The sequence below is a fragment of the Balaenoptera physalus genome (genome assembly GCF_965194825.1).
Source record: "Balaenoptera physalus genome assembly, chromosome: 21".
Classification (NCBI taxonomy): Eukaryota; Metazoa; Chordata; class Mammalia; order Artiodactyla; family Balaenopteridae; genus Balaenoptera; species Balaenoptera physalus.
Genome location: NC_138902.1, coordinates 9,251,865 through 9,271,305, shown reverse-complemented (window position 1 = coordinate 9,271,305; position 19,441 = coordinate 9,251,865). Strand labels below are relative to the sequence as shown.

Here is a 19,441-nt window from a genome sequence, read left to right as displayed (position 1 = left end):
GCCTAATTAGACTTCACACAAGGGGGGGATAAACGCTTTAATATTTAACAAGTATAATTGTGTAATCGATGTACACAAATCACCTGATAAGGAACATTGCTTATTGAAGAGAGAGACAGATGGCTACGGGAGAGGTATCATCACTAAATATAAAATCTCACAGGCTCCCACTGTGAGCACCAGCGACGCATCACCACTCCAACCCCAGTGACTCCACGCCTTATTTAGTCCGTCCTCTTGCTCAGGAGCCTACAGGTACGCCCATGGCACAGATTTAAGAAAATCACTTGGTGGAAATAGATCACCTCTGCTGTTTCTCAAAGCATCTTAACCACTCTGGCTGCTGTCAAAATCCCAGTGAGTCAAGATCTCCAGCATCGGGGCTTCCCTGGTGGCGCAGGGGTTGAGAATCCGCCTGCCAATGCAGGGGACACGGGTTCGAGCCCTGGGCCGGGAAGATCCCACATGCCACAGAGCAACTAAGCCCGTGCGCCACAACTACTGAGCCTGCATTCTAGAGCCCGCAAGCCACAACTACTGAGCCTGCATGCCACAACTACTGAGCCTGTGCTCTAGAGCCCGTGAGCCACAACTACTGAAGCCCGCGCACCTAGAGCCCGTGCTCCGCAACAAGAGAAGCCACCGCAATGAGAAGCCCACGCACCGCAACAAAGAGTAGACCCTGCTCGCCACAACTAGAGAAAGCCCACACACAGCAACAAAGACCCAACGTAGCCAAAAATAAATAAACAAAATAAATTTTTAAAAAGATTGTGTAAGATATGAGATGGGGCCAAGCCTCATTCTTTAAAAAAAAAAAAAAGAGAGACCTCCAGCATCTCTCTTATAATCACATCAGTGTGATAATTAGTCCTCCTTTTTATAACCTTCAAGAACACTTAATGTGTTGGAAGCCTTCCTGACTCTGTTAGATCCAGCCAGCCTGCCATAAGATTATGAATGCATAATTTGTTTACAGGTAGCTTGGAAGAAAACAGCAAGCAAGAAAACAGTATGTGGGAAGACAGTTGAAAACAGGCACGCTTATGAACAGCAAATGATATTAAAAGAGACTTTTCTTTTGGGGTGGGTTGTTTGTTTGGTTTCTCCAAGGTCAGCTTTACACTCACCTGCAGGGACCCTGGAAGGTAACGTGCCCTGTTCGTGAACACAGTTTCTCACCAACCCTGTTGACGATTCAGTTGCTGCCTCTGTTCATTTCATGCGTATTTACAAAGAACCTACCGTGTCTACACACTGCACCTTGCTGCTTGCAGCGCATCCAACAAGGGTGTGAGCTGTGGACCCCATGCTCCGGGTCTGCAGTCCTGTTCAAGAATGACACAAAAGCAACTGCAAGGCCGCTGCCACATCACACTTGATACCCATGGAGGCACCACGCTTGGGCATGGGAGCTTCAGCGGCAGACAAACTTTGTGCAAACGCTGGGTCTCCCTGCCACGCCATCTGCCCCTGCCAAGGCATTCTGTCTACCTGAACCTCAGTCCTTCCAGTATTTTTATATGGGTTTAAAAACAATTCCACAAATAAAGTGCTTTGGATACTGCCTAGTACCTAGTAGATTTCTTCCTAAGCTTCTGCCACTTCTGCACTCCCAGGGAAAAAAATGGGCCTCAATTTAATTAAAAAGCCAATAATTCAACCCCTGACTTAGCTGCAGTGATACCCATATCGACATCTTACTTCTCTTTGACATAAACAATTTAATTTTTGACTTGTGTCCATAAACAAACTCCTCCAGAACTATTCTTAGCAAGTGTTTCCAGAAAGATCATGGATTTGAAGTGCAGAGAAAAAAGAGTTTCAAATTTTAATCCAGATGACACTGGGATCATTTGGAGTCAATTTGATTCATGAAGTTTATGGCCATGATTTCCATTTCTGATGCTGTAAAATCAACAGGAAATTAAAACTAATCCCATTGACCTTGAAGTAGGCACTGAGAGCTTACATCTCCAAGGAAGATGTTCCACATGTCACTAAGCCATGGCTTAATGATATAGTCCCTTCTTTGTATTTCACTCTACTGAGAGCTCCTTGAGGTCAGAAACCCCTGTCTTTTCACCTGTGCATCTCTAGCACCGAGAACAGTGCTGGGCACACGGTAGGAGCTCCATAACCAGATTCTGAAAAACCTGAGAGCAGGTAGTTGTGTAGGTGGCATCACTGTCAGGGCACCTAAAACTACCTGCCAGCTGGCGATGGTACCCAAGGATGCTGCATGGCCCATCAAGAGCAGTGAGATGGAAACAAGGGACCTGGGCTCCATTCCTGACAATGTCATTCCCCTCAGTAGCTGGGCCATCTTAGATAAGGCACTTCACTTCTCTGGGCCTCTTTCTGTTCATCTGAAAAATACAGAGATAGTCCAAATGATCTCAAATGGTGTTATTATTTCTGCAAAATACTTATGTTGGTCCAACTGATCTCAGAAATAACATTATTTCTGTTGATGTATTCTTGCTAAGCAGTGGTCCTCCCGTGACTTCTAACTCCAACAAGTCACTGACAAGACCGTTAAATGAAGTCTACAAATCCTCCAGAATCCAAGTGTCCCCTTCAGATGCACGATTTTGCCATTTCAAAGATTTTTAGTTCATATAGATAAAATAGATGAACATGACTAGCTTTAGTCAAAGCTTCTCCATTCATCCTCTGACTCTCATTCCTAAGTGACTAAGAGCTGCAGTAATGCCTGTCCACTTCACACTGGCATGACATTTGCCCCCAAGATAATGAAACAGTCACTTATGGAGACCAGGGAAGAGAGTTTTAAAAAGCTGGTGCCTCCCACGTGCCTTCACCCCAGGAAGGGCTGTCCCCACAAGCCAAACAGTCACCTCCCCATGCTTTCAGGCGACCAGACGGGTCTAGTTCCTGCATCTCCTCCTGTCTCCGGCCTCGTTTCCATCAGAACGTGAGACACCCGCTCTGCGTAAAGGGCGTGTTCTCATGGCCTCTGTGCTCCACACGAATAACGGCCCAGGCACTGGTCCAGACTCACTCTTGGAGGAAGAGAAAAAGGTAATTCCAGTGACGCTGGATAAATTCTCCTGAATGCCCAAGGATATACATGGAAAACACTCTCAGGATTTTTAATGACTTAAGTGAAAAATATCCTCTCTACAAAGAAAAGCTGTTTTTGAGACAACCCAAGACCCAAGATGTAGAAACAGCTCACTTGATCCAGCAGAGTCACTAGCTTTATGCTCAGGTTTTGACTTCAGCCACCGTTTGGACTGATGAAGCCGTTCACAGTCCATAAATTTCATTGCTTTGCATTCAAATGGCCCCTGAGTCTCGATGATTAAATTCCTACTTTAGGGATTAAGAACTTGCCCATGGCCACAGAGTGAGTCAGCTCGGGAATCCTTTCTCCACCGACCTAGTCTCCTTCTGCAGCAACACGTGTACACCTCCATCTGGAGGAGAGACACAAAACAAACAAACAAACAAAACCCCCTTTACACTCAGCTCTCTCGTTATTGTGGCCCAGAAATCTATGGGCCATGAGTTCAGTGAAAAGACAAAAGGACCCTCCCCATCAAAGAACGTGCTTTGGATACAAGAGCCTGCAGGTCAGAGCCACATCCAAAGAAATATCCCCCCAAACGCAAGTCTCCTCCGCTGGGTTCCCATTATGTACCCACAAACATACTTAAATAAATCTTATTTCTATGCAAATAAGACATCCAAAGGTACCCTGGGTATTTTGAGTTATTTATGTCGAGGTCCAAGAAGTACTTATTTTCTATCCATCTGTAAGTAGAGTAGATGGGAAATAAGCCAAGGATGGCAAGTATCCTTTGGGCAGCTCACTGAAATAGCCGAGGGACACTAAGAATTCCTTCTTGAACGGCAAGACCCCGTCACGGTCTTGCCCCTCTCAGCCCAAGACCATGAGCTACGTGAGGATACCGAGGGCAGTTTTCTGGGATCAGAGTCTACACCCAGGCACCTTATCATAGGGACATATACACAGCAGGTGTTCAAGACGTATCTGATTATAATCATCTAGGACTTAAGACATTAAAAACTATGCAAGAGTAGAATGAGAAGCGTCCAGGCCCAGGGTGAATGCAGATGCTCCGATCCTCGCCTTCCCTTCCACCTTCCCTCCTGCGCGCCTACGTTTCCCTTCCACCTTCCTTCCTGTGCGCCTACGTTTCCCTTCCACCTTCCTTCCTGTGTGCCCATATAGTCACAACAGCTGATGCTACCTAGTATTCACCTTGTGCTAAGCCATTTACATACCTTCTCTAAATCAACTGGCAAACTGCCCAATACGATGGGCACCATTATCCTCATTTTACAGATGAGAAAACTGAGATCTAAAGAATTTAGGTCGCTAGAGTCACTGAATATGCTGTAGTCTTGAATAGCGCCCTGACAAGGGGCAGATTTTAGATGCGCTACCTTGAAAGCTGCGTGTAATTATCAAAGTGGGGGACTTGAGTTCTTTACCCACTTGAATCAGATTTACTTTTGTGAGTGATATTTTTCTAACTGTTACCTGGATGGATTTTGTATCCATTATAGTCTAACCTGTAACTTGTGTAAGTTTACCGTCTGTTGTCATTAAAAAAGTGTTCGTAATTACAAAAAAAAAAAAAGAATTCAGTAACTTGTCCAGGATCACAGGTAAGAAAGGGTGGACCTGGGTGAACCGGCTCCACTGCCCAGGCCCGTCCCGGAGCTGACCAGACTGTCTCACTTATTAGAGCAATCAGCAAACATTCATTCCACTCAGCTCCCCAGGAACCAAAGGAACCAACCTGGAATCCATTCCAAGGATTACTCTCCTCCCCACAAAGCTAGCCTTCTGTCGCTTTTTTAAAGTCTGCTTGTTCATTTCATTTTAATACACTCTATTAATTCTATAAAATGGGCTTTTGAAAATTACAGTAGCTTACTTTAAACAAACTGTTACCCGATTCAATACGTTTTTTAAATTTCTCGCATTTTTTTTAAACGCTGAATCAAGCTTCTCTTGCACCTGGGCAGGTTCTGTTTGCTTATTCACAGAAGGGCTGGTTTATGCCTGTGAGCCCGCACAGAATAAATGAGTCAGGGCCTCCTGCTCCCTGGCTGAGGTAGCCGGTCCCAGACCGGAATGATTTTGTGAAGCCCGCGCTCCATGCCTACCACACACGGCACCTACCCCGGACACCAAACAAGGTGGCCCATTATCATAAAACCACTAGGAACATCTCCCTGAAAACACCCCTGATCTCACAACACAGCCCACACTCCAGAAAGGCCAGCAGGACCCTAAACAGGGCCCTGTGGACCGGGCTCCCGGCCTCACCAGGAACAGATCTGGGTGTGTTTAACCGAATCTCCAACTGGAATAAGTAAAGGCTTATTTTCCCATGATACCGGCTACCCCTTGAAGATCTAGAGTGAAAACTGGCAACAGCTAGTAATTTTGACTTAGCTGTTTGCTGGGAGAGGCTGCAGTGCTTCTGGAAAAACCCTGCAGTGGGAGGCCAGGGAGCTGGAAGTCCGTAACAGGCCCTGCAGCAGTCGGGGAGGCAGTGCAGGAGGGCTGCAGGCCTCTCCCCACGCCTCAGCACCGCCCGCCAGCCGCAGATCTGAGCCGCCTGACCCCCTCGTGTCCCCAAGGACAAGCTGCTCACGCTATTGCCTCGCTCTCCACCCACGTCCCAAACCCTTTCCACTCAGCCCACCTCCGACTTCTTTTCTGGCCTGTTCCAATTTCCATGGGACCCGAGTTCCTGGCTACTCCCACGGAAGACTCTCACCCCCACCCCTGGGACCCATAGGCACCTATCCTGGGCTCCAAGCTGCCCTGGCTTCCTGGAATCCATCCTCCTCTGGGCCTCCTGGGTAACAAGCCAGCGTGACAGGAACGCTACACTGGCACCAGCTCACATATCACCCAACCCCGCTGCCGGGTCTGTCCCAGCCCCGCAGGGGAGAACCAGAAAGGAACATGTGGAAGAATTCTATCTTGGAGTTTAAGTATCTTTATCTCTCCCAGGCCCTGTAATTGGTGGAAGTGGGAGAAGAGACAGGTAAGATGGGGGAAGAGGAAGGGCACCGCTGTGGGTCAGTACCCACCACCTCCAGCGGCCTGATGGCTTCCCCATGCATCTAATTCGTGCAACAGCCTACCAAGTATTATTATTCCCCATTATGCACACGAGAAACTAAGCCTCAGACATGTCCACTGATGGGGCCAGGACCCCCAGTCAGTGAGCGACAGAGCTGAGATTCAAACCCCAGCAATGCCCACCCCGAAGGCCCAGAGCCTTCCTCTGCACTGCAGCCTTCCACATCTTCGCCGTCTCTGTGGTGTCTGGCAGAGTGACTCCAGAGAAGAGGTGAGTAAGAAATATTTGTTAAATGAACGCATGAACGCCTGACGCCAGCCTTCACACCTTAATATTCTGCAGCCACACGCTGGGTTTTATTCATATATTCTTCTTATAACATGCCTGAGAAGCGCCTTGACAAGACGTTAAACGTTGTACAGAAATAAGTTGTACCACGCTGTATTGTATTTCGAGCTACTAGGAAAAGCCACATATAAAAATCTATAAATAAAAAGTGCTGAAGCAGACCCACTGATAACAGTTCATTTGTCATCCTGCTCCATCGTGTCTAGAAAAGGATACAAATACAAGAATCTAAGGGAAATCAATGTTTTCACATTTTGTTAACCCTCAGAACTCGAAGACGCTTTCCGGGCTACCAATTCAAAGAGTACGGATGCTGGAAAAGACAGCACAGAGGTTCTGGAGCCGGGCAGACACGGACTTAAGGCTCAGGCTCGCCACCCACGAGCTGACCTCGGGCAGGTAACTGGCCGCTCTACACCCTGGTTTTCTCATCTGCAAAAATGCAGAGAATAATAGCACATATTTCCTAAGGTTGCTGTGCTGATTGAATGAACAACTCACAGCCCACATTTCGCAGAGCAGTTGCCACGCGGTTAAGGGCTCTGTGTGAGCCGTTTCTGACACATGGAGAGAAGAACTCTAATGGAAATGCAGCAAGAAATCTGAAAAGAATGAATCACTTGCTTTCGCAAACATTATTATAAGCACTAAGTTCACGTGAATCCTCTGTTCCAGATTATTGTGCCTACCAGCATGGTCTACCCCGAAAGCAACGCTATCAGTAATGATAATAATAATAATAACCACCACCGCCAGCAGCCGCAATGATACATCTCTCATCGATCATGTGCCCGGCACTGTTCTAACCACTTGTACAGGTGTAAGCCTCACAGACAGTTGTGTGGACAACTGTCCCACGAGAGGGCCCGACGGGAGGCGAGCAGGCTGAGGCCCACACTCTGCTTCCCACGCTGTGCACCCTGGCGTGGACGCTCCACCTCAAAGGGGCCCCTGCTGGGCTGGCAGCCCTGTTCACAGAGGTTAGCTGCCACATTAACTGAGCAAGTTTCTAAAGACAGGAGACAGAAGTAGAAGGTCACTTTGGAGAGTACCCAGGACCTAAGTCGAAGACCATCATCTTAGTAGTTTCGTTAATAGAGTAGATGAGGACAGCCCCAAAACACCAGTGAACAGCTCCTGTCATCAAGTTGCAGGGCGTGTGCTCACGTCCCTTGGGAAGGGAAAATAAGGGGCCCGGGGGTCCAGCATAAACAGACAACCCCCATCTACCTCCTCCCTGCCTCCTGCTTCCCTCTTCCTCCATCAACTCAAATATTCCTTTGTGTGAAAAGGAAACAGAGTAGCAGATGTGACCCCAGGATAACCAAATGTATGTTTTGCACTGTCCAAAAGCAACAACTAAAATGATCTGTGCATCAAAGTACTGTTTCCCTAAGTCACAGGATCCAAACCTCTCTGCAAACTCTAGTGCTGCTGTTGCTGTGCATCCAGGGCCCAAGTGCAAGTTCCTAAAAAAAGACTCCCATGTATAAACATGCAATTCCTCCCACCTGGGGCATCCATCATCTTGGTCAGCTCCAGGCTGCTGTCCAAACGCACATGCCTCGCCTTGCACGCAGCTCTACACCCATCACTGCGGCTGAGCCTCGCCTCCTTCTGGGGGAAGTCGGGGAGGCAGGGAGATGCAGGGCCTTCACCGGCGGGATGTTTAAGGGCAGCGGCAGCGCTCCCCCAGTTTAAAGAAGCGTTCTTGTGCGAACAGGATCTGTGTAGCTCTTTGACATGCTCAGAATCCTAAACATAACCCCCAAAAGTTAGCTAACTCATCGGGAAGTGATAAGAATTATCTACGACCTTCACACAGAAGTTCTCCTCTTCCCCAGTTCTTAGTAATGATCTAGACCTTGAAAGAAAGGCAGCAAAGATCAGACTGCCTTGTTTTAAAGTCCCACCACGTGATGTATATCCAGACAAAACTGTAATTCAAAAAGATACATGCATCCCTATGTTCATAGCAGCACTATTCACAATAGCCAAGACATGGGAACAACCTAAGTGTCCATCGACAGATGAATGGATAAAGAAGATGTGGTGCATATATACAATGGAATACCACTCAGCCATAAAAAAGAATGAAATAATGCCATTTGCAGCAACGTGGATGGACCTAGAGATTATCATACTAAGTGAAGTAAGTCAGAAAGAGAAAGATAAACACCATAGGATATCACTTATATGTGGAATCTAAAATATGACACAAATGAACCTATCTATGAAACAGAAACAGAATCACGGACATAGACAACAGACTGGTGGTTGCCAAGGGGGAGGGGGCTGGGGGAGGGATGGAGGGGGAGGCTGCGGTTAGTAGATGTAAGCTTTTATATAGAGAATGGATAAACAACAAGGTCCTACTGTATAGCACAGGGAACTATATTCAGTATCCTATGATAAACCATAATGGAAAAGAATATTAAAAAAAGAATATATATATATATATATATATATATATATATATATATATATACTGAATCACTTTGCTGTACAGCAGAAATTAACACAACATTGTAAATCAACAATACTTCAATAAAAAACACACTGAAAAGAAAAGTCCTGCCACGTGAAAATCGGAATCAGAAGTCTGATAACGTACTGAATTCAGAAGAAATCCCTCGGTAAGATTTGGGGCCTGCAATGCGCTGAACTCTTCTGTAACAGTAGTTAGTTTTACTTTACCGATTACTGGTATTTAGTTTGTCACTGTAATTAAACTTCACTGAAAACCTGAAAATACAATATTCTCTTATTCACTCACAAACCATATGTCAATATTTTCAGTCATCGTGTTTGCTTACATACCTTGTCGGTATTTTTTTCTACCAAATAGCAAATTCCATCTGACAAATAAAAACACCAACACACCTTCAAGTTGTTCAATAGTCTCAAGCCTGACTAACTTCATTCAAGCTCTAATTTAGAAATAAGAGGGCTTTTCAAAAACTCCCAGAAGAAAAATGCCTTTCAGTGATACATCTTGGAATGTAATGAAATATATATTTTTATGTGTGGAATTTCACGTGGCCCCTTTTTTAAAAAACACAAGACACCAGCAGCTCCTACTGGCCAGATAAACTCCTTGAGAAACAAGTTATTAGCGCTCCAAGTACCAATTTAGGAAATAAAGCAATTTTAAACACATTAAAAGATAAAAATAAGCTCTACCAAAAACGTACTCCCCAAAACCCCTGAAAAATACTAGAGCAAAATCATATATTTGAATTTTTAGACAGTTTTTTTAAAGTCATATATTGGAATATGAGGATATGCAAAGCAAAAAGCCCGATTATTACATCTCCTTTAAACCTTTAAAGTTATTCTCAGATGGTACCGAATCTGTAATTTAAGACCACTTGCACATATTTTATTTTTAACATCTTTATTGGAGTATAATTGCTTTACAATGGTTAGTTTCTGCTTTATAACAAAGTGAATCAGTTATACATATACATATGTTCCCATATCTCTTCCCTCTTGCATCTCCCTCCCTCCCACCCTCCCTATCCCACCCCTCTAGGTGGTCACAAAGCACCGAGCTGATCACTTGCACATATTTTTAGGCCTTTGGTAATGCTTTTCACACAAGGTTGCTCTTTTCTAATAAAGTATTCCGCGGGGCAAACCCAGGAAGTTAAGTTCCTTCACTACCTTACAGGACATAATAATGGCAAAGGATGACAGCCTGGGTGATACGCTATGCAGAAGAGGCCCCTAGTGGTGGAGCCGCTGCTCCGACTTGGCCGCGTAAGCTTTTATAAGACTGCTTCACCACCAGGGCAAAATCGATAGGTAATCAAGTCTACCTGAGGTACCTGAGCTACCTTCTTTAATAACCTCTATTAGCCCTAGTATACAGTAGGGCCATCATTTAGAATCCCAAGGTCCTTTCACTAGGAATAAAAAACACGTGACCTGAAGAATAACTTCATTACACCCTGTCTTTCAAATCCACAAATACTGATGAAGCCGCGCGCCCTGCCCGGCCTGAGCTGGCCTGGAGAGACAGGGTAAAAGCGAGAGCAAGCACTGTGCAGAGCTTCCTGTGCTTTCTTTCCAGTGTGACAACATTACACTGGGGACAGAGCTAGAGCAACATGAAGACCGGGAAGCACAATGCGTCATCATGTGACCTCGTGATGGATTCTCACCAACAGGAAAAGCCTTAAGTATTGCCCACCTCCACCTCCAGAGTCTCAGCCCCTCACTTCCTAACACCCAGACAGGGCAGCATCTGAGGTTCTTCAATCAAGGGTGCTTGAAGGGATGGATGGGAAGCAAGCCTGCACACGAGGAATTTTAAGTTAAAAACAGCAACAACGCTGTAACATGGCAGATCTGGGGGTTCCTAAAAGTCAAGGAAGACAAGAGACAACTTTTCCAGAGCACTTAGTGTGCTCTGGGCGCTGGGATAAGCTCCTAAGTGTTACTTCCTTTTTCCCAACGTCTTCATAAGGTGAGGAATATTACTGGCATTTTACAAATTCGAAACCAAAGCTGTGAAAGGGTGACTTGCCCAAGGTCATACAGTTAATAAATGGGAGGCTGCCTGGAGCCCAGGAGTCTGGGACGGCAAAGCAAAAGTTCCCTTCGCTTTCATGTAATCTGGTGAATGCAAAAGCTTGAGATTTTGCTTTGAACCCCATTATGACAGTTTGCAATCTGGAGCACAAAGATGAACAGAATTAAAGCATTTCAATGCTGTATACTTCAGAGTACACATAGGATGGAAAGAACCATCACATATTTAAACCGTTACGGCCCATCTCTCGCTTTCTAGGAATTGACCCTCTCTGGGAGCACAACACGCCGTCCCATGTCCTATTATGCACATTACACGTGTCCGAGTCACTTTTTACGACTAAGGCTTTATGTTTTTTGCTTTATGCTTCTATATCTAAGTTTGGCGTTTCTGCTTCCAATTAGCAACATGACAGCACCGCGCAGGGCTTGTTAATGTTCACTGCTGCAAGTAACGCTACGACAATTACAAGTTTCTTGTGTGAAAATGTTAACAAAATCCAACAAACCCGGTAGAAATGAATTTCCATTTCTAGTAAAAAGACGTGAAAGAACAGTTAATTATCTTTATTATCTAGACCTCTCTAACAACATTTAAGTAAAAACCACTCCGAGGCTTTGAAAGAATAAAAGCGGAGTTGGCGGCGAAATAGCCAATCAATTATGTACGAGGGCTTCCCAAGGCTCGCTGTTTCGGCGTGCACGGCGCTGTTAGACCTTCTCCTCTCCCATCCCTTGGCTCATCGGTGAAAAGAAAAATTCAAAGTCACCGACCGGCGTGCAGGTGCAGGAAGCGCAGCGGAAACACCAACTTCGCGGCGTCTCCGTACAGCTCTCCTCCGCGGCCGCCCTTCACCCCCAACCCCAGACCGTGCCCTCGAGGGGCCCCTCCGCTGACCGCGCACAGCACTTCCTCCCGGCATCCCGGATCGCGGCGACCCTCAGGCACGTTCGCCCCGGCCCGGGTCCCAGGCAGAGGGCACGCTGCCCACCTCCACCTGGGCGCGCCCCCCGCGCCCTCTCCATCCCAGCAAAGACGACTCTGCGCAGCCGCAGCTAAAGCAGTCACCCGGGCACGTGCCAAGGCTACTTTTTAGTCGGTGTTCAAGAAAGTCATCAAACAGCTGAAGGCCACCAGAGTCTGGTGAAGCCACAGCGACCCCGGCCAGCAGCGCCCGGGGCCCTCCCGGAAAGCCTCCCCCGCGACCCCGCGCGCCCACCTGCGGGCGCCGCGCCACCCCCTCCCCTCTCCTCCCCCTCTCCTCCCCCTCCCCCCCTGCGGCGCGACCCCCTCCCCACGGCACCGCCCCCCAGGGCCGCGCGAGCCACCCGTGGTGGAGCCGCGGGGCGCGAGGATGCCGCCCCGACGCCCCCGCGGCGCCCACGCCCGGCCGGCCCGGGCCCGACTCACCGCGAGGCGCTGCCGGCCGGCTCCCGCCGCTCCCGCCGCCGCCGGCTCCTCCTGCGCGGCGCCGCGGGCTCGGCTCCACCTCCCGCTCGGGCGGCCGCGGAGCCTCCGGGGACCCGGGGGCGGGGAGCGCGGGACCGCGGCCGAGCCCCGCGCCGGGTGGGGGCCGCGAGCCGCGGGGCGCGGGCCGGGGGTCCCTCGGGCCCGAGCGGGCGCCCTGGCCTGAGCCGCTCCCCCTGCGGCGGGCGCGCCCGAGACCACCCCGCAGGTGGCGGCTCCGCGCGCGCCTGAGACCCGGCGAAGTTGAGGGAGGGGCGAGGACGCGGTGGCGGTGGGGCCCCAGCAGGGGGCGTCGGTGTCCACTCGGCAAGTGTGGCCCTTGCTCTTTATGGACTGAGACCCCCGCCCGATCCCCTCCCCCCAGCCGCCCTGTCCCCTTGCCTGCTCTCGGCTGCCCTCCCCTCCCTGGGCCGACTGACTTACCCAAACTTTGCACATGGCACTTCGGAGAATTAACCCCGCAGTCGCGGTCTTTGCGGCCCGAGTGGGTTATAACCCTTCGCTAGAGAGCTGTTACTCACAGTGAAGGTCAGAAAGCCCGTGAGCTCCGCGACCCCACCGCCGTGGGGAAATGATGTCTGCAGGGAGCCCTGACGGCCACTGGGAGGCCGAGGAGGGAGGTCGGAGCGGGGTGGGGGGGGGGGGGAGAAGGATGGAAAGCGGGCAGGCGGGGTGTGGAGTAATAAAGCGCCTCCCGCTCACACACACACACACACACACACACACACACACACACAGGCCCTCGGGGCCACAAGTGCCCTTGACTTGCAAGTGCTCCAGCGCTCCTCTGCGGGAGGGGGAGGTATTTTGAACCCCAATTCTCGGTATAATGAAGGAGACTCGGGAGGCAACAGTGTCCGCCTGGAGGAGGCCATCTCTCCACGCAGCTTGCAGAGGCGCCCACGGCTGAGGCAAGGCAGGACCGGCGCTGAGACCGGCCCTCCGGCGCCTGGTGCTTCTTCTACTGCCCGGCCAGCAGAATGTCCAGGGTCCCCGTCCCAGAGATTTGGGGGCACAGACTGTATGTGGGCACAGGCTGGTAAGTCCTGGAGGCAAGCACCTACTGACCCGCAAGAAGCACTCCAGAAGCCAGTATCCCAGCAGCAAGCCTGCTTCCTACAGCGACTCCCCAGACCACCCCAGGCCATCCTTCTTCCAAGGATGCCCCGGGACCTCAGTGGCTCTGTCCGCACCCCGACTCCCCTGAGTGAGTTACTCACCTTGTGAGGAGGTCCCCACAGCAACTCAACTGTGATTTGAGAAAGAGGGGAGAAGCAGGTGTTTACCAAATGGATGAAAAATACAGGGTCAATGTACTGCCCCCAGAATGTTGCCAAGTAATGGAGGTGGTACCTAAATGGCTAACGCGGCATCCACACACATGTAGGTACAAGTGATTGGTCAAGCCTCCTCCATACATGATCGTAGGACAATCTCCACTGTGCAGGTGCAGGGGCCACATAGAGGCTGGGTTAGTGATAAGTCGTGTGAAGATTAGAGCCAGCACAATCAGGCACTCTGGGTAACCAAGTAACCTCTTCAGAGCCTTCCAACTGTCCCCAAGACATTCCCCACCCCCATGCAGTAATAGGTGGGTTGCTAAAGCATTGATTTTCTTGCCTCTGCCGAGGTATCTCCCATCTGTCTGTTCAGTGATGTCTCCAGAATCTCTGTATAATAGGGTTTAAGCGACGAATCTTGTTTGGAGGATGGGCCAAGGGCTTGAGTAGGGGTTGCTGTGCCGGCACACCGGGTGACCTAGAGGTCACATGCACTGGCTTGGGGGAGGCGGGGGAGGCACCCACCCCTGTGGCTGCAATTGTCTCTTTTCCCATCATCTAGAAGGAAAAGGGAGATCACGTCAGGATTAATCGCATTAGCTCCAGGGCTTGTAACACACCTGTCAAGGTACGTGAAGAAATTTTCCAACCTTTCTCAGTTAGGATACGAGTAGATCAGCACTGCAGTGTAGGTATCAATATGTTTCACAGCGGTTCACATCAATATGTATCGAGTCATGAAGCCAGTGCTAGCTGAGGGCTTGGTGCCTCCAGGTACATCTTCACAATAATTGGTACAATAATGAGAAAATAAGAGAGTTGAAAAATGATAAAACTACAAAACTAATAGCATAATGTGAGAAAACATACCTTTTGTGGGTGTGCTACCCAGAAAGAAAGTGGATATTCTTTCAATTATTATTTAGTAGATACTATTTTGATTACATGGATTATCTTTGGGGAGGGCCACTTTTGGGGGTGGAGGCACTATTACGAGGCAGTGTCAGTCATCCTTAGTGTCCACCATTAACAGAAACAGAACAGGGGAAAGACCAACCAGCTCACCTCTGCAGCTCCCGCTCTGTGACGGACGATGCCAAACAGAATTGGGACAGTGAAACCAGTAGAAGGATGGGTTCCCTTAGACCTTCTTAGTTTTCTACATGGGTTTTAGCTTTTGGCCGTTGTGCTCTTACGTAAACGTTTTTCATAAACATAGTGATTTAGGAATCAGAATATGTTATTTGAATTTCCAAGCACATTATAAAGGTGCTGCCACCTTCACATGGTCCTGGTAATGTGGTAACAGTACAGAAATATACACAAAGTTCTGGAAATAAGTAAGATCATGATGCCAGAATGATTTTATCCTCTGGGTGGGGAGGGGGGGGAACTAGTCCATATAAAAATATACTGTAAAACAAACAAACAAAAAATACGTAAGGTGCCAAACTTTTACACTTATAAAATACAAAATATGTGTAGTGTAATATGTAATTTGTTTAATAACCTGTTTCAGATATACACTGCATAGATATTAAACTTTAAGCACAGAAATATTTCACGCAGTTCAACATCAGACTTCTCAACCTCACCTGGATCCTTGAGAACCTTGACCCAGAGCCGTCCAGGAACCCAGGGAGCATTTATGAAGCTCATTCATTAAAGCTCAGTTACTGCTTTACCTTCTAAGGGACGCAGCCAGGCAGTCACTCAAGTGTGTTGACTCTTTCTTTAAAGAGCTCTAATAATCAGGGTTATCTGATTTCTTAGATCACAGCAGCTGTGCTGTGGAGTCAGAGGGACTCATGCGGTGGGCGAGGTCTGTCGTGCTCAAGCGTGAGGACTCGTGGGCTGGAGCTGCTGGGAGAGGTGTCATTGAGATCGGGTCTAATTATAGTCCAGAGCGTCTACTTCAGAAATCTCACAAATATGCAATGTATTTCCAAATAGGTTTTCATTTAAACTGACGAAAATAAATAATGTGTGACTTAAAAAGGCAAGCTTTGTTTTTCTAGACCAAAAGCCACCCCCGTTGAAGACCTCATTCCGTAAGCCCTGTAACTCAGCCATAGTGGGGCTCACTTAAAATGTGTTGACTGAATAAAGGATGCTATTAACTTCGTCTAGATGTTTTGCTTTAACATCTTTAAATATACGCATCAAAATCAATGAGTTGGTTGGTATTATTTTCAATCCTACACTCTCCGTTCTTTGCGCTGTTTCTCCCGAGTCATTCCAGGAGCAGGACAAGAAGACATACTCCCATCTTTGTGCCCCTACCAAGCGCTCTTCTCCAAGCGACAGGCAGCGGGAGCAGTTCCGCGGGCACGTGCCGTCAAGAGGATCGCTGAGACCTCACACAGAAGCATCTAGCACACCAAGCGCCTCGCAGGGCAATGCTGCCATTCTGCTTCTGTGCACCCAGCATCCCCATGAGAAAAGAAGTGTTACAGAGGGAACCACGGGGAAAAAAAAACAAACAAACAGCACGGCGGCACCGTAGGCTAATCCACATCTGGTCTGCATCTGCTTGACATAAAATTCCGAGATCTAAACACAGATCAGCTCAAGACGGTGCCTTTTATTTCGACAGTAGATGTGCTAATTCACCCTTATACAGCTCTAGCTCACCCAGGCCTGTCTTCTTGGAAACCAGGAATACTGGTTTGTAAACATTTCCCTTGGACACCTCAAGTCTCTAAGGTGTACAGAAAAGGGGTATGTAACTTTCACCCCAGCTTTAATTTTTTAACTCTGATGGATAGATTATTTTAAATTATTATTATCTCTTTCCAAGCATTATTAGCATCTTTTTTTAAAAAAATTGATCATTTATCATTTAAGTCAATATCGGCAAAGTCCTGTCTGACTTCCAGGCCTCGCTCTGGGCCCTGTCACTGCTATAAATACATGTTATGGTGAGATCTCCACTAATAAAAGAATATGTTTCAATAACACACATTACTGTAAGAATCTTTATTACTGACAGTAGAAATAGGATGTATAAGATGTACTGAAGGATGTTAGAACAGGAAAGCTACTGTATAAAATATTAACACTCAACAGGGAAAGTGGCTTGAAGACCAGAAAGGCAAGGATAGTAATAATCAATAGGTCCAAGGATAATTAATCCTAAAGGAGAAGCAACAAGTGAAATGCCCACTGACAAATTAAAAAGACACAGAAAGGCAAAGGTGATGCAGGAAACAAGCATTGTCAATTTTAGAAACAAGTGTATTTCCTTTCCTTTTTTCATACATATCTAAAACCTGGGCACACAAGGGATTCATTGTGTATAACCACACACGTGCATTTGTGGGGGAGCTTTTGAAACTCAAAGATGCCAGCATTGCCTCTCTTGCTACATGAGGCATGTTTGGCTTCTTTGTAAACACAACCAAAATGTTTTAGGCAAATCATTATTCATCCAATACCAGTAAGTTAGGCAGTTCGTGTGTGCCAGGCACTGTGGAAACTACAAAAATGACTAAGCACAGCCCTTAACCTCAAGGAACCTAAAATATAGTAGGAAAGACCGAACGCAGTATTATAGGAATCCAAAGGAGAAAAGAGAGAGACACCTGAGGTGTCCATGGACTGCTTCATGTTAGAAGCGGCTTTCCAGCTACATCTTGAGAGATGAGTGACTTTTGATGGGCAGAGAAAATAGGAGGGTGGCCCCAAGCAGCAATGCCTGACCAGTGAGGCAGGGATGGGAAGGGCTGCACACGTCCTGAAAAGGTGCCAGAACACAGGGGACGTTTAGAGAGAGAGGTAAGAGTCCAGAAGTGGCCTGAGTCTAGACTATGGGGACTTTGAATGACAGATAAGGAATTTATGATATGGATTTTCGTGAGTGGGGAATTGTATGTGTGGGCCAGCAGTGATAGTTGCCGAATCACAGCCTTCCTTGCTGGAGGAACTCTTAGCTGTTCAGAGCGCATCCCCCGGTGCCCCCCGCCATGAGGCCCTAAGAGGGAGGTCAACACGCCCCCAGCTCTTGGGAGGGAGGGGTGAATTGTGGTTGGTTTTAGCCAAGAGGAAAATCAATGTGAAAAATGGCTGAGCTTACGGTATCTGTGGGACCCCAGAGGACAGGTCTGGTTTTCCATTAGAACTAGAGAGCTGGGGACTTCCCTGGCGGTCCAATGGTTAAGACTCTGCACTTCCACCGCAGGGGGTGGGGGGCGTGGGTTCGATCCCTGGTGGGGGACTAATATCCCCCATGCTGCGCAGCACCACCAAAAAAAGAAAAAAAGAACTAGAGAGCTGGAGCTCAGGGTAAGCCAGAGCCAGGGATATGGACGGAATGGGGAGTCCTCCACGTATGAAATATGACCATTTAAATGAGGATGAAAGTATATACAATGAAAGAAGGTGGCTGAGAGCACATCCCAGGGGACATTAGAGTTAATGGAACTAGAAAAGAGGCTCTATGAAGGAAACTGGAAGGTGTGAGAAAGACAGGAACCAGGTCTTAGGAGCCAGAGAGCTTCACGGGGTGAGGGACGGGTATACAAGCGTGAAGTTCTGTAGCATCTACTGGGTTTGTCCAGAAGCCACTTTAGTTGTAGATGAGCCATTATCATCACTTCAAAAACCCAACAGAAAAGGTATGTATGTCTACAATGGGACAGCATCAGCTAACTAAGCACAAAAATTTCCCTGTTTTTTTTTACTAGAATCATCTGAAATCACCGCGGTTACACTGACATTTCACAATGGACCCAAGCTGATTTGCTGCTGATGGCATTCCAGGACTTTCTGGGGTGTGGATGGTGACCTGGTCACTGTGCACAGAGGGTCCAGCGAGCCATCCATCTTGGCCTAGAAGCTTAAGTGCCTGTATGTTTACTCATCCTGATTGTTTTCTAGCATCACAACCATATCAGTAATTCAAGCCACAAGGTAAATTTATTCTATCCCTTTGATAATGGTGAAGCTTTGGTTAAAATCTGGATGAATCAGAGATGAAATAGAAAAATAATGTGACTCCAAATGGAAAAAGTCATTTTTGTTACAGGCTCTCAAGACCGTGAATCTAAAGACCCAGCTGTGTCCGAGCCCTGAGTTCGTCCTGAGCTATTCGGATCCGCAGCCCCGCTGTGGAGCAGGGGCTGTCTCTGGTCTCGCTGCCCTCGGTCTGTATCCACCGTGAGCGTCCGGTCACCACGGGCAGCGTCCTCTCCCCTTTCCGGAGGTCTGAGTTCTCTGAGAACAGCCTCTGCTTTCAAGCCTGGCAGTCTGACCCAGGCCCTGATCCCTTCCCGGCTGTTTTGTTTATTCGTTTGCTTGTTTTTTCCAATTTCACTTCCTCCACCTACAATACGACTCCCTAATCAAAAGCTGCTCCAACCTTGATAGCCCAAGCAGACTCAGCTTTGACCTCTGCCCTCGAAAAACAGGACCACTTCTGCACCCAAACTCCTGCAGTCCAATCCACACTCCCTTAAAGGTACAGCAGCCTCACTCAGACCAAAGTCTGCTGTGTCCCTCTGGGCACTCTGGGTGGGGCTGCTAGCCAGCTCCAGGAGGGCCAGCCCTTCTATCTGGTTAGTTCAAATAATAATAATAATGATATCACTCTTATTATTATTATCATTGTTAAGATTTTGGCTTTTACCATGTTGCAGGCACTGCTCTAAGCCATAAATACATTTATATACTTGCCACACCTGATGAGGAAACAGGCTTAAAGAGGGTATATA

At 47.9% G+C, this 19,441-nt stretch overlaps 1 protein-coding gene across 3 annotated transcripts in view; it reads right to left on the bottom strand.

Annotated features, from left to right (window-relative positions):
* CSGALNACT1 (chondroitin sulfate N-acetylgalactosaminyltransferase 1) overlaps positions 1 to 13,068 on the bottom strand; it is a 327,329-nt gene extending 314,261 nt beyond the window's left edge. Inside the window, exon 1 of one of the 3 annotated variants that reach the window (XM_082444240.1) lies at positions 12,972 to 13,068. The gene's annotated coding sequence lies outside the window, so the exon portion shown is untranslated. Of the gene's footprint in view, positions 1 to 12,393; positions 12,655 to 12,873 lie in introns of those variants that run through there. The other 2 variants (XM_082444239.1, XM_082444238.1) reach the window with 2 other exon arrangements.
* Between the last annotated feature and the right edge of the window lie 6,373 nt (positions 13,069 to 19,441).